Source organism: Zingiber officinale, chromosome 2B, assembly GCF_018446385.1.
Source record: "Zingiber officinale cultivar Zhangliang chromosome 2B, Zo_v1.1, whole genome shotgun sequence".
Lineage (NCBI taxonomy): Eukaryota > Viridiplantae > Streptophyta > Magnoliopsida > Zingiberales > Zingiberaceae > Zingiber > Zingiber officinale.
The window spans coordinates 12,734,845-12,750,262 of record NC_055989.1 but is presented as its reverse complement, the minus strand read 5'-3'; the positions used below and the strand labels follow the sequence as shown (position 1 = coordinate 12,750,262).

General features: G+C 42.1%; 1 pseudogene; it reads right to left on the bottom strand.

Moving 5' to 3' along the window:
• Positions 1 to 2,863: 2,863 nt before the first annotated feature.
• On the bottom strand, positions 2,864 to 4,812 carry LOC122048157 (annotated as a pseudogene).
• Positions 4,813 to 15,418: the final 10,606 nt, after the last annotated feature.

Below are 15,418 nucleotides of genomic sequence, written 5' to 3'. Positions count from 1 at the left end.
TGGTGTCTGGAGAGGTGTCGGGGGTGACCATGGAGCATGCATACGCAGTTATTATTCTTGCATTTGATGCGCGGTACATCTGCATTTGCATACATGTCTAGTAGATACTAGTTGCATGTGATTGTGATTTGTTGCATTTGATTGAGATATGGTTGTTTCATTTGGTTGCCATGCTACCTACATGTCATTTATGTTACATGTATATGCAGTCGTATCTATATTGCACAGGTGTCACGGGTATATTTGTTGCAGATCCGGTGAGTTTACTGATCATTGTACCATGTGTTGATTCCAGATTGGGTATGTATCTGTTATTATGTTAGTTGTGGTTTGTACAGTTTATGTCAGGTTATTATGTCAGGTATGTTCAGATGCATTGATTATGATAGTATGATCATGTTCTTATTCCCTACTGAGACTGTATACTTGTGATCTCCATGTTGTTTATGGACCATGCACTATCTTTTCTATTACCCGCTGAGTTACCTATACTCACCACCGCATGTATACATTTATGTTTTCAGGTAGCCTGTAGATGGTTGGTGTCGCTCAGAGTATCCTGTCTGCCGGGTCCTACGTCACATCCGAAGACCGTGCTTGTTTTCTTTTGTATATTCTTTTCTTATTTTTGGCATTGTATTTATGTATAGCCATGTGGCTATCTTATGATTTTGGTGTTGTATTTGTGTTTAAGCCGTGCCGGCATGCATTGTATTTATTTGTGTTGTGTGGGCTTTCCTTTGTTTTCCGCTGTGTTTTAGTACAGCCGTGTGGGCTGTTTTATATATAACTGCGTGGTTGTGATTGTTTCATTTCAACCGAGTGGGCTGTTATTATAACTGCGTGGTTGTGTATATAAATATTCCAGCCGTATGTGGCTGATGTATTTTGCTTGTATGGATGCTTCAGATTGTTACCGGTACAGGGGAGATGTTGTCGGATTTTTGTCTGGCAGAGACTCCTTTGGGGGCGTGACATCTATCTAACTCAAATTTCGGACAGAATCACCTATAATTTCCCACCCTTTGGAGTCCAACATTTTGAAAGTTAGAATTGAACATCAAAACCGCCAAGTTAATAGGTTGACAATTACATAGGTTGAATACTCAATGGACCATTTTTTACGTATATTAGAATTTTATATGAATTAATAAAAATAAAAGATGAAATCAAGATGACACTCCAAATTAATGGAATCATCAAGAGGCTTCTTTTTTGAAAAAAAAAATGAAAAAATAAAAAAACATCTAGCATATTTTCCATATTGAAAACATCCTCATTTCGTGACTCCTTTTAGGCAATATATTATGGGGGTCGCTAAGATAACAGATCTATCTCTTAGGCAACATATTAAGATATACTAATTAATTTAATTTGCCAAAAATGTTATACATTTAATACTTTTATATTAAAATTCTTTATAACTTAATTAAAATTATTTAAACTTACCAATATCACAATATCACTTAAAAAAAATTAAAATCATCCTAAACTTATTGTAGCAGTCATTTAAGTAATTGTTACAATAATATAACCGCCGTTATATGTTATCGTAACATTATAGTAACTACTTTCTAGTTATTACAACATTACTGAAATAAAAATATTTTTATATAAAAAATATGATTCAATATCTTTTTGACTATTGTTTTTAAATGTTCTTTTAACTATTCAAATAATCAAAGTTGTCCTTTCAATTTTTTCCCCCAAAAATATAAAATTTGGTGGTCGAGCGTCTTCTCATTATTAATTTAATTAAGTCTAATCTCATACACCTCAAGCAATTGATATCAACATTGATAGTCATCTTAGATGAGATGAGACATCCCTCTACAAACCTCCACTAATGTATCTCCACCTTAAGAGACCACGCTAAGCTAATGCTGAGAAAATTATGTTTTCGGTCAAGTGATTTATTTAATCTTGTTATGAATCAATTTATGTTTTTATCCAGTAATTTATAATATTTTTCAATTTTAATCCTTCTTCTCTAAAATTAAAATTTTCATTGGAAAATGAAATTTGGGAATTTAAATTTTCTATCAATGTGGCTTTTATTTTTTTTTATGATCTACGTGGAATTTGATTTTTTTTAAAAAAAGACTGAAATTAAAGAATATTATAAGTTAATGGACTAAAAATGTAAATTAACTAATACCATAATTAAAATTTAAAAAAATATATAAATTACACGATTGAAAATGTAATTTATTCTGGTAATGTTTCACCTTGATTGAGTTGCATTATTTGTGACCTCTAGTCCAAGCTCGACTTCATATTTGATGCGATATCAATCTGACAATAATAGATGTAGTGTTGTTTATGCCAAATATTGTTGGGCATGGCCGCATGGGGTGAAAGAACAGAAAAGAACGCCCTACAGACGAGCAAGAATCGAATGCCTGAGATGAAAGATAATAGGATCGTTACGGTTAGATGACTCGATCAAAATATGCTACAATATGGCGCTTCTATTCAAAGGAAAATCCACAGAAAATCTAACTTCCAGGTAGATGTGAAGTGTCCTAATCGAACTCTTCGCACTAATACTGTTCTACAGTGAGCATAGCAAAACTGCAACTTGATTAGGATGAGAAAAGGAAACACTCATGGAACCAAACAGTTTCAGATTACAAATTAAAATGTGCAATTATACATAGATTTTTTCCAACAAAGAACTGCAAAAGAGTTACTAAATCCAATTTCCACCCAATTTTCTTTGCATAGACAGGCAACGATCTGAAACACAGTGACAAGTTATTGCTTGAATTATGAAAAGGAGCTTAAGAAATCATACCATAATGGTACAACTCAACATTACATACGAAGCATCTATAAGATTAAACATAAAGATTGCTTGAGTCTAAATATCAGAAGATATCGTCCATTGCACAAATAGTCTCAGTCTCTCTATCTCACCGATTGCAGTTAACCATTTTGTAAGAACATCCATTGTCACATAGTTTGGTTTGCAACCATGCGAATTCATCTTGTCCATAAGCTCTAAGGCTTTATCAGACATGTTATGGTCCTTAAGACCCTTGAAAATGGAGGTGTAGGTCGTGGCGTTGGGCAATATATCTTGTTTCTGCATCTCGTCAAGAAGGTCTATTGCGGCATCAACTTTTTGATTCTTACAATAAGAATCAATGAGGATGTTATAAATAACAGTGTTAGGCGGCACCACTGACACATCCATGCTCCTGAAGATCTTCATGGCCTGGTTAAGATCACCAGCTTTGCAGAAACCATTGATCAGAGCTCCGTAAGTGACAACATCAGGTTTGCATCCATCGTCGACCATTTTATTGAGGAATTTATCAGCCTTCGAAAAATCACCAGTCTTGCAGAAAGCATCAATCAAAGAAAGTGAAGATATCAGGCCTACGCCCTGCCTCGCACATTTCGTTGTGTATCTCGAATGCCTTATCCAACCTCTTCTTCTTGCAAAACCCACTGATCAAAGTGTTATAGCTCTTTATGTCTACTCGAAAACCATTCTTTCTCATCAGCAACACATTCGAAAAAGCATCATCCAATTTACCAACTTGAGTCAACCCAGAGATGAGAGTGGAGTATACTGCAGAATTAGAGGAAACTCCTTCCTTGATCATCTCACCAAACAATGCTGTCGCCCTTCCTACATTGTTGGAATGAAAAAAAGCACCAATCAGGATGTTATAGGTGATAGCATTGCCTTTAACTTCTGGCCACTCGACCTTTTTCTTTCGAAAAAAATCAAGGGCACTTCCGATCATACCATGTCTGCACATTCCATTTACAAAGGCGTTCAGCGTAAACACATTGACGGCAATCCTTTCCTTCTCCATCTTGGTAAGCAATTCATGAGCCATGTCAAACTCTGCAGCCTTGCAGAAGGCATCGATCAAGATGGTGTAAGTCACATTGTCAGGATCACAAGCATGGCTTGATCTCATCCAATCAAACAAGAAGAGACCATCTTGAAGCCTTCCAGCCTTGCAGAGACCATCGATGAGAGTGTTAAAAATGATTGTGTGGGGGCACTCCCGAATCTGAGCTTGACATTGCGTCGAGCACGTTCAGTGCATCGTCGAGTCGACGAGATTTGCAGAGGTGATTGATGAGTATACCGATGGTGACTACGTGGGGGCGCACGCCCAAGTCTTTCATCTCCGAAAACAGAAGATTCATCCTTGCGACGTCTCTAATTGCAGCGAGGCCGATCAAGAGGGCGTTGAACACAGGGGCCTCAATGGAGCCGCCAGCATCCTTTACCGCGTGGAAATAATCCCAGGCACCGGAGGTGGCGCCGCCGCGGCACAGTTTGCTGATGAGCTGAGTGAACACAAAAGCGTCGGGCGGAAAAAATCCCATCTTGGCCATCTCGACGAGGAGGGCGAGGGACTCCTCGCTCAGGGGCTGGCTTCGTTTGGCCAGGCTGGAGAAAACGATCGACCGAGTGGCGGCGTCAGGCGGGGAAGCGGAGTCGGGGGAAAGCATGCCGCCGAGGATCCACAAGGTGGCGGAGAGGCGACCGGGAGAGGCGGAGTCGAGCAGGGAGCGGAGTTGGTCGTTAAGGTGGCGAAGTGAGGCATTGTGGGAGGGTTTGTCAGTTAAGAGGTGCTTCCCGTCGCTCCGGGTGCCTACGCCACCATCGCAATCGACGTCGGTGGAAGCGGCGGCGGTGGAAGAGGAGGAAGCGTGGCGGCGGCAGAGAGACGTCAAACGCAAACACGGATTCTTCACCGTCTTCATTTTCCGTTGGAAGTTTCATCGGCGTCGGAAAAATTAAGAAGCGCTCGTGGCGGACGCCGCGCAGATGCCTGGATGGCAACCTGAGGCCACCGTAAACCCGGAGCAAGATTTAGTAAAAGTGGAATCCGTTAGAGTAACGGCCCCACAGGGTATATAATTAAATTATAGTCATCGCGCAGCGCATATTAGTATCCCAACCTATAAATTAATCAATTAGACTAAAGAAACGATAGCTAGGACTCTCACTCATAAACAAAAATTAATTTAATTAGAATTGATACTATACTTCATTTTAATTAAAAGATTAAGAAATATATATTTTTTAATATCATCGATCTAAGATATTTATACAAATTTCTCCATTTGTGATGTTGTCAATCCTAAGATATAGGGTTAAAGAGAATTATGATCATGTATATTTTTAATATAAAAAATAATTAGATAAAATTACTAATAAGATTTAAATTTATTTTTTAAAAAATGATATTAACGTAATTTACTTTTAGATTTTATCAAAATTAATTAGTACAGGATCATATTCTTAATAAAATAGTAAAATATATTTTTTATCTCCGGACTTGATTAGGAGAAAGCTTGGATATCTTGTACCAGCTAAAATATTAAACTTTTTTTTTAAAAAAAACTCTTTGATTAATAGTGATCCTATCTAAAAGTAGTGAAGGTGGCTGACTAAGAACGTGGCTCTGACATTAACTAGGTGGAGACTCCTCATTGTTCTATGTGTTACAAAGAGTGTTAGTTATCGGGCTAGGGAAGAGATCCCTGACTTTGGCCCTTCGATGCTCAAGTCAGTGATCGATTTTAGGAGAAGAATAATGAAAAGAACAGTAGCAACGAGTGTGTGTAATTGAGTAGCGTCGCACACCTCCGCCTGTAGATGAAGACCCCTTTTAATATTGTCATTGTTGTATCTTATGCATGAATTTCAAATATTTTCAAAAAAGGACAGGACATAAAGAGACTCTGACAGCTTTCCCAAAACAAGTCTACAAATCTCTGTGATTTGACAGGCTGGAAGCTTCGAAAGTATAGTTTGCATTCAGAATATTCTCAGCCATCGGCGACACAAAATGCCAAGAATGAATATTAGGTTGTTGGGTTGCAGGGCCCACCACTACTTGAGTCAGCCGACCGAGTCACTGATATACCGGCCATATCTTATGAGAGGTACCCAATCAGTTTTTATGACTGCAGTCAGCGACTCAGACTTCGCTTGGTTTCCTTAGTTAAACTAGGGACGACCAAGCGTCCAACTTGTCCGCTTGGACCCTATGTCAGATCGACTGGAGCACCTGGTCGGGCTAGTTAATACTTGGCTCCGTACTTCATCAATGTTAGGAGATTGGGGTCTGGGGCCCATCCGACTCGAGCGCACGGTCAGGCGAACTTATGCGCGCCTCCTTTATGCACAGGGAGTTTAGATCTCAAGGCCCGATCAGTCAGAGGGAATGGTCGGGCGAACTCTCTGTCTGAGCAGAATGCTGACCATCCTTTGACTCTGTCGCTCCGTCAGTCGACTCCTAGACTTTGACTTTCCTCAAGAGGGGCCTACTTTAACCATCATATTACAAGTCTCCACTTCAAGTCTAGTCAAAGGAGGTTGCAAGTCCAACTGGCTGGACTCTAGTGCTATTTGCGCTTCTTGTCTTCCGCTCGGGCGTTCCTTGCCTTAAACAATTATTATAGTCAACCTTCGATATTTTTGAGGCCTCCCATTTTTGACTGAACGCTGATGAAAAGCTTAGGTGACATCACCTTGACCTATTGGAAATCAAGCAAATCACCTATCATTAATCCGCAACATGCTAAGCATGATTTTTTGTCATAAGCTTGCTGATTACTTCCCATTCCTCATAAACACGCCCTATGATTTATCACCACATGTTGCATGCTAGCACCGCAGAATATTCAATGTGATAGGTGATGGTTGAGATTTAATATGATAGCTGCCTTTTCAAATTCGACGATCAAAATTAAATCTCGTTTTTATAGGCTCTTGATCAAACGACTCTTAAGCATCCCTAATAGGGTTTCTAAGGTTTACTGTAGCAATGCCACTTTATCGTTTTTGTGTTTCTTCTTCGTCTGCTTCTTCTTCTTTGCTCCATTGCTCTTTGCTTGTCATTGCCAATGATCTTTCAAGCTTTCATCTCTCGCGTAAGTCCATTTTCCTCCATTCTTTTCTTAACTCCTCTCCTCGTCCATTCTTTCCTCAATGATCTTTCAAGCTTGTCATTGTATCTGATTTTAACGGCAATGAAGTGGGTGAAATACATCACTCCTATCATATCCCTCCTTCTTATCGCATTGTAATTCCCTCGGGCTACGACCGCCCCAATTTCCCCCTGGCCGGCTTTGTTACCTTTTTTAAGGACCAGTTTATGGTCAGTCTATGATTTCCTTTACATCCCTTTCTTTCTGAAATCTGCTCTTATTTCCATATCCCTTTGCAACAACTAACCCCTAAGTCTATTAGGCTATTGTGTGGAGTCGTAGTTCTTTTTCAACTATACCGGATTCCTTTATACCCTCATGGTTTTCATTACTTTTATTACCCGAAGAAGTCCGAGTCGAGCGTCTCCTTTTCCAAGCCCGAGTGGGAGCGGTCTTCTTTAATAAAATTCCCAACTCTAATAGGGGTTGGAAGTCCCATTATTTTTTCCTTCGACCAGACCAACCCTTTTCTTTTCCGATCGGGTGGCAAATGGAGTTGCCCAATCCTCCCGAGTTAAGCAGATATAGATGGGAGTCAGTCTACTTGGAAGCCTCCACTCAATTAGCTAGTTTAAAGTATCACATCCATTGGTTACTGACTAAGGGGGTGTTGTATATGTTTGGGCTGAGTTCCATTCGAACCTTATTGCCTGACAACTTCGGTGAGGTTTTGCTTTGCAGTTAAAACCATATGGAAAGCTTTGTTGAGTGATTCCACTAAGCTAATAGATGATGAAATAGAGGCTCAGGGAGCAGCCAAGTTGGAGATCCATGGACTGTTGCCGATCGACATCTGAGGGACTGACCGACGAAGAAGAAACAAGTCAGATTGTGGGAAGCGACACTGTTGCTAACACAAAGGAACCCCCTATTGGTGCAAGAAGCATCAGATAATCGAACCTATGTTTTGATAATGACAAAGGGTTCAAAGTTAAGGTTATTTATTGTCTATCAAGTTTGAATGAGATTGCAGGAAAATCCTAAGTGTTCTTAGGTAAAAGTGTTAGGACCGATGGTCATGGCTAGAGAGGGGGGGGTGTGAATAGCCGACCCCAAATCGTTCGTTTCTTCCTACGAATTAGGTTAGCGCAGCGGAAATAAACAATAGAAATGAAAATGAGAAAGACAAACCTCAAACAAACCGATGTAACGAGGTTCGGAGATGATGCTCCTACTCCTCGGCGTGTCCGTAAGGTGGACGAAGCCTATCAATCCGTCGGTGGATGAAACCCCGGAAAACCGGCTAATGAAAACTCCTTCTGGGTGGAGAAACCTCACCACAAATCCTTTGCAACAGCAATAAGGAGTACAACAAAATAGAACAAGAAGAACAAGACTAACAGAAATGTGAACAACACTTGCTTGCCTTCTCGTCGGAGTTTGTTGATGAAGCAGTAGCTTCACGACTCCTAGAATCGCTAGAAAACCAGCACGAAAGCTCACCCGAAGCTTCAGCACAATGAGAGCTCAGCAAAGCTCTAGAGAAACAGTAGCAGCAACCAGGAACTAAGAGGAAGAAGAAGTCACTGTAGAAACCCTTGAACTCCTTTTATAACCTGCGAAGAAGACACAGCAGAAACTAGCCGTTGCTACGCAACGGCTAGGACATGAACCGATCAGGCTTCAGCCTGATCGGTCCACAGAGCTCCTGGACCGATCAGGCATGCTCCTGATCGGTCCAGCTTTATCCTGATCGGTCCTGGGGACCGATCAGAGCTTTCTCTGATCGGTCCAGGGACCGATCCCCTTCCTTTTCTCCCGAGCTTTTTGCCTTCTGATCGTTGTTTCCTGATCGGTCTGCAGACCGATCAGATAACACTCAGTAGGCTATCGGCCACCAGACCGATCCAGATACTCAGCGTATCACTGGATCGATCCACTGATCGATCCAGAGCTTGGTTTTTTGCCCAAATCAAGTCCCAAGCCTTCCAAACCAATATCCGGTCAACCTTGACCTATTGGTATCTCATGCTTAGCATCTGGTCACTCCCTTGACCTGCTAAGACTCCCTACCAAGTGTCCGGTCAATCCCTTTGACCCACTTGGACTTTTCTCTTCGTGTCAAGTATCCGGTCACTCCCTTGACCTACTTGACCTTCTCAACACCAGATGTCCGATCACCCTTGATCCATCTGGATTTTCCCTTGCCCGGCTTCACTCACCAGGACTTTCACCTAGCTTCTCTCACTAGGGTTCTCACAACTGCCTGGCTTCACTCACCAGGACTTTCCCGTCTGCCTAGCTTCACTCACCAAGACTTTCCCGTCTGCCTGGCTTCACTCACCAGGACTTTCCACATCCGGTCCAGAGAACGAGCTACCGAGCCCTCTTTGACCTCAGTTCGGAGAACGAGCTACCGAGCTCTCTCCGACTTCCATCCGGTCCAGAGAACGAGCTCCCGAGCCCTCTCTGACCACAGTCCGGAGAACAAGCTACCGAGCCCTCTCCGACTTCCCATGTGCCAAGCTTCCATACTTGGACTTCTCCGTGCCAAGTCTCCATACTTGGACTTTTCCCATGCCAAGCTCCCTGCTTGGACTTTTCCCGTGCCAAGCTCCCTACTTGGACTTTTCCGAGTCAAGTCAACTCACCTCGGGTCAACCTTGACCACGGGTTGCACCCACAATCTCCCAAGCTTGTATCCTTGTCAAACATCAAGATACAACCATTGTCAAACACAACTCGTCAAACATCAAAACACAACTCGAGTCAAATCAACTCGAGTCTGGTCAACCAGGTCAACCTTGACCTAAGGTTGCACCAACAATCTCCTCCTTTTTGATGTTTGACAAAACCCATAATCAAGTTAGGTTAACCCGATAACCTAACTTAGGTTTTCCAATGTTCTTCCCTGAACATTCTCTAGACATTCTCCATTCTCCTTTCTACTCTCCCCCTTTTTGACACACATCAACAAGAGTGAATCAAGGTCAAGAGTTTCTTCCTAATGAAAGTCCCATACCTTTCATTGAAACTCTTAATCTCCCCCTTGACACTAGAGTTAATAATTAACTTAGTGATAATCTCATATCACTCAAGTCTTTTAGGAGTAAAAACTCCCCTAAAAGTCAACTCCCCCTTGACTAATAAGTAAAACTCCCCCTAAAGGTTAACTCCCCCTTGACCATTGCACCAACAATGTCTTGGTGAGTTTCAAACCTTTAGAAATCCAAAACACCAACTCCCAGCTGAAATTTCGGACAAAACAGTCGAAAAATCAGCATTTGGCACGCCCTGATCGGTCACCAGACCGATCAGGGATTCCCTGGATCGGTCACAGTGACCGATCCAGCATCCCCTGGACCGATCAGGCAACCTCCTGATCGGTCCACAAGTCTGATATCAGATTTCTGATTTCTTCTCCCGAAATTCAGAAACCTCTAGAAAATCACAGAAAATTTCAAAAATTGTAAAATTTTGAGGATACATTCCTCATACCATACACTATCATGGAAAAATAATTTTCGATGAAAATAACTTCCATTTTCAAATCTTGATACAAAGTTCAAAAACTTTGAAATAGTTCAAAGTTAAGTCAACTTTGTATTACAATGTTCAATGATGAATGCTATCACTAAAATGGCTCCACCAAGGTTTTCCAAATCAATTTCAAAATGATTTTAAACCTTTTAATTTAGGACCATAATCTTAGGGCTAAATGTACATGACTTGTACACAAGCTTTCCCTATAATCCTCCATTTCTTGAATTAGGCTCATCTAGGTACAAGAACTATGCACCTTGATCCTAATTCATGATCCTAATATCTCACACACATCTAAAGTGTATCAAACACATCCATGGCAATTTTGATGTGAGATATGGGTTTAGGTATCTTAGACTAAGGTCTCATGCATTTTCTAAACACAAATTTGATCTCAATATCAAAATGTGTTTTTCATCCTTAAATCAATTCAATTGATTATTAATGCAAGAGATAATGACATGGCATAAAATGGTATAATAAATGAAAACATGTGCCAACGTCATGATGCCATGGCATAAAGTTTGAAACTTAAATAAACATGACATAAAAACTAGCCTGAGCATTATCATGACATTTCAAATGATAATAAAACTAAACATGATGTCATGACATGTGAGGACAAACAATCATGGCAAGATTTAGCATAAATAAATATACCTAGATTACCTATCTAAGTATCCTTAACCACTTGGCTAACTTCAAATTTAATCCTAGATTGCCCCAAAATGCCAAAATCCTAATTTTGACACTTCTTGAACTCTAGATTAATTCATGCCACTTAAAGATCAAATTTATCCTCAAAACTTGGCATGTTTCATTTTTTTTTCTTCGAGAGTTCTCTAGATTTTTCCAAATTGTGCCAATTGAGTAAAAATGAAATTTCCAATCTTTAGGCACATTTAACTCTTCAAAGGAGTAAATGATAATTCCATTTCATTTTCAAAAGTTCTCAAAACCTTGAAAATGCTCCTTGAGTGTCAATTTCCTCAAAGTTGGGTTAACTACCCTTCTAATCGGAGTTGACACTTTCTAACCCATCTATGGGGTAGAGAAGATGCTCCCAGGAACCCAATACCTATTAGAGCTCATTGGGTTCACTAAATATTCACTAGGGATAACTTCCCTAGCAACCCTCCTAATGACCCTCTTAGGCTTTAAAGCCTTGGTCATTTGGGTCTCATCAAGGTCAACTATAGGGATGACTCCCCTTGTGACCTTGGTAATGGTCTTCCTAGCCTTAGGTTTTGTTCCATAATCGAATGAAACATTATGATAAGTGGGCTTGACCAATTGGGACTTAGGTTTGTGACCCAAACCTTTCTTGTCCTTGGACTTGGGTTTTTGACCCCTAGACCCTAGAGTCAAATCCTTAAGAGCCTTTTCTAGAGAGTCAAGTCTTGACCTCAAGACTTGATTTTCTTTCTCTGATACCTCAAGTTTTGATTTATTATTTTTCTTTGAGGTATTCCTAGGCATGTGTCTAGATGATTTGGGATTTCTATCTAGATTTTCCTTATCCTTAGATGAGTTAATTCTAGGGTTAGCATTTCTAGAATTGTTCTTATCTAGGCTAACATGCTTGGCTCCTAAGCACATGTATCGATTTCTAGTGTTAACATGCTTATCATTATTGACAATGGCAATAAGACTACTAGCATGCATCCTACTAGAATTGCAAGAATGAGCTTTAAATGTTACCTTAGGGTTTGCCTTAGCTCCCCCTTTACACGTGTTTGGCCTCTTGTCCTTGTGAGGTTGCCTCCCCCTTGGACATTGACTCCTATAGTGTCCCCGTTGCTTGCATTGGAAGCACACCACGTGCTTCTTTCTCTTGCATGTCGGGACTCCGGCTTCCTTGACCTTTGGTGCCGGTGGAGTCTTTCTAACCCTCTTTGGACACTTACTCTTGTAGTGCCCAAACTTCCTACACTCAAAACACATTATGTGTAATTTGCTTGAAATCATAGTGTTTGAGTTACCTAGGGTTGTGGATGTAGATGAGCTTTCTTCTTCATCCCTTCCGGAGGTAGATGCCTCTTCTTGTTCCGATCTTGAACAAGAGCTCTCCTCCTCTTCTTCCTTGGATGTTGAGTAACCCTCAACTCCCAATTCGCTTCCTCCATGATGTGAGCTACTTGGCTCACTAGGCTCCTCTTCATGGAATTTTGCCAAATTGTTCCACAATTCCTTGGCGTTGTTGTACCTATCTATCTTGCACAAAACATTATTAGGTAAAGCAAATTCAATAATTTTTTTTACCTCGTCATTGATTTCGGATTGTCGGATTTGCTCTTTCGTCCACTCCTTCTTCTTGATAGATTTTCCTTCCTCATCCATCGGAGGGGAAAACCCTTCTTGTACACAAAACTAATTTAACATATTAGTCCTAAGAAAATACATCATCCTTACCTTCCAATATGTGAAGTTGTCGTGAGACTCGTAGAAGGGTTGAATCGTGACATCTTCTCCATAGAGATCCATCTCTAGCCCGTGCTCCCCCAGGTGTTGATCCGTCGAAGAGCGGCCTCGCTCTGATACCACTTGTTAGGACCGATGGTCGCGGCTAGAGAGGGGGGGTGTGAATAGCCGACCCCAAATCGTTCGTTTCTTCCTACGAATTAGGTTAGCGCAGCGGAAATAAACAATAGAAACGAAAATGAGAAAGACAAACCTCAAACAAACCGATGTAACGAGGTTCGGAGATGATGCTCCTACTCCTCGGCGTGTCCGTAAGGTGGACGAAGCCTATCAATCCGTCGGTGGATGAAACCCCGGAAAATCGGCTAATGAAAACTCCTTCTGGGTGGAGAAACCTCACCACAAATCCTTTGCAACAGCAATAAGGAGTACAACAAAATAGAACAAGAAGAACAAGACTAACAGAAATGTGAACAACACTTGCTTGCCTTCTCGTCGGAGTTTGTTGATGAAGCAGCAGCTTCACGACTCCTAGAATCGCTAGAAAACCAGCACGAAAGCTCACCCGAAGCTTCAGCACAATGAGAGCTCAGCAAAGCTCTAGAGAAACAGTAGCAGCAACCAGGAACTAAGAGGAAGAAGAAGTCACTGTAGAAACCCTTGAACTCCTTTTATAACTGCGAAGAAGACACGAAACTAGTCGTTGCTACGTTAGACTGACCGATCGAGCTTCACCGATCGGTCCATTGAAGCTCTGGACCGATCGGCATGCTCCCGATCGGTCCAGGCTATCTGATCGGTCCGGGACCGATCGAAGCTCGATCGGTCCAGGGACCGATCCTTCCTTTCTCCCGAGCTTTTGCCTTCGATCATTGTTTCGATCGGTGCGAGCGATCGATAACACTCGATGAGGCTACTGTTTGTCACCGATCGGTCACCGGACCGATCCGGATTCAGACATCGGATCGATCCACTGATCGATCCAAAGCTTGGTTTTTGCCCAAACCAAGTCCCAAGCCTTCCAAACCAATATCCGGTCAACCTTGACTTATTGGTATCTCATGCTTAGCATCTGGTCACTCCCTTGACCTGCTAAGACTCCCTACCAAGTGTCCGGTCAATCCCTTTGACCCACTTGGACTTTTCTCTTCGTGTCAAGTATCCGATCACTCCCTTGACCTACTTGACCTTCTCAACACCAGATGTCCGATCACCCTTGATCCATCTGGATTTTCCCTTGCCCGGCTTCACTCACCAGGACTTTAACCTAGCTTCTCTCACTAGGGTTCTCACAACTGCCTGACTTCACTCACCAGGACTTTCCCGTCTGCCTGGCTTCACTCACCAGGACTTTCCCGTCTGCCTGGCTTCACTCACCAGGACTTTTCACATCCGATCCAGAGAACGAGCTACCGAGCCCTCTCTGACCTCAGTTCGGAGAACGAGCTACCGAGCCCTCTCCGACTTCCATCCGGTCCAGAGAACGAGCTCCCGAGCCCTCTCTGACCACAGTCCGGAGAACAAGCTACCGATCCCTCTCCGACTTCCCATGTGCCAAGCTTCCATACTTGGACTTCTCCGTGCCAAGTCTCCATACTTGGACTTTTCCCATGCCAAGCTCCCTGCTTGGACTTTTCCCGTGCCAAGCTCCCTACTTGGACTTTTCCGAGTCAAGTCAACTCACCTCGGGTCAACCTTGACCACGGGTTGCACCCACAATCTCCCAAGCTTGTATCCTTGTCAAACATCAAGATACAACCATTGTCAAACACAACTCGTCAAACATCAAAACACAACTCGAGTCAAATCAACTCGAGTCTGGTCAACCAGGTCAACCTTGACCTAAGGTTGCACCAACAAAAAGTCCTAGCTATTGTTAGGGAGATGGAAAACCCCTAGGGGGTGATAACCCTAGGTCCTAGGGGGTGGTAATCCTACGCAGAAAGTCTTGGCAGGTCGAGCGCTTTAGGTAAAATCCTAGAGTTGGGGACTCTAGGTGAAAACCCTAGTGGTCGCGAATCAGGTTAAAGACTGAACGAGTCATGGAGCAGGCGTTCAGCAGAAAGTCCTGAAGTTGTTGGTCCCTTTGGAGGCCGGCAAGAGGGGAGGGGTGAATTGCCCTACAAAAATAAACCACAAACCTTTCTCGGATATTCAACTAATTAACAGACACTTGTAATAATAAAAAGAAGAGATTAAATGAAAAGATTAGACACAAGAGATTTACTTGGTTTGCAATCAGGGGATTGCTAATCCAAGAAAAGTAAGCGCACTATCTGATGATCTCCTTCGGGCGGAGTAGCCTCTTTACAGCGTTGACAGCACAAATAAAAAGAACAGAAATAAAAGCACAGAGAAAACTGATTACAAGTGAGTTGATTTAACTGTGTAGATCAGTGCTATATTTAGCACTGGTCGGGGCGCCCCGAAGGGGTTCCAAGCGCCCTGGGGGGATAAAATTTTATCCCCCAACGATCAAATCACGTTTGACGCGATCCTGGTCAAAATCTGGGTCCGGGCGCCCGGAATGGTTCCGGGCGCC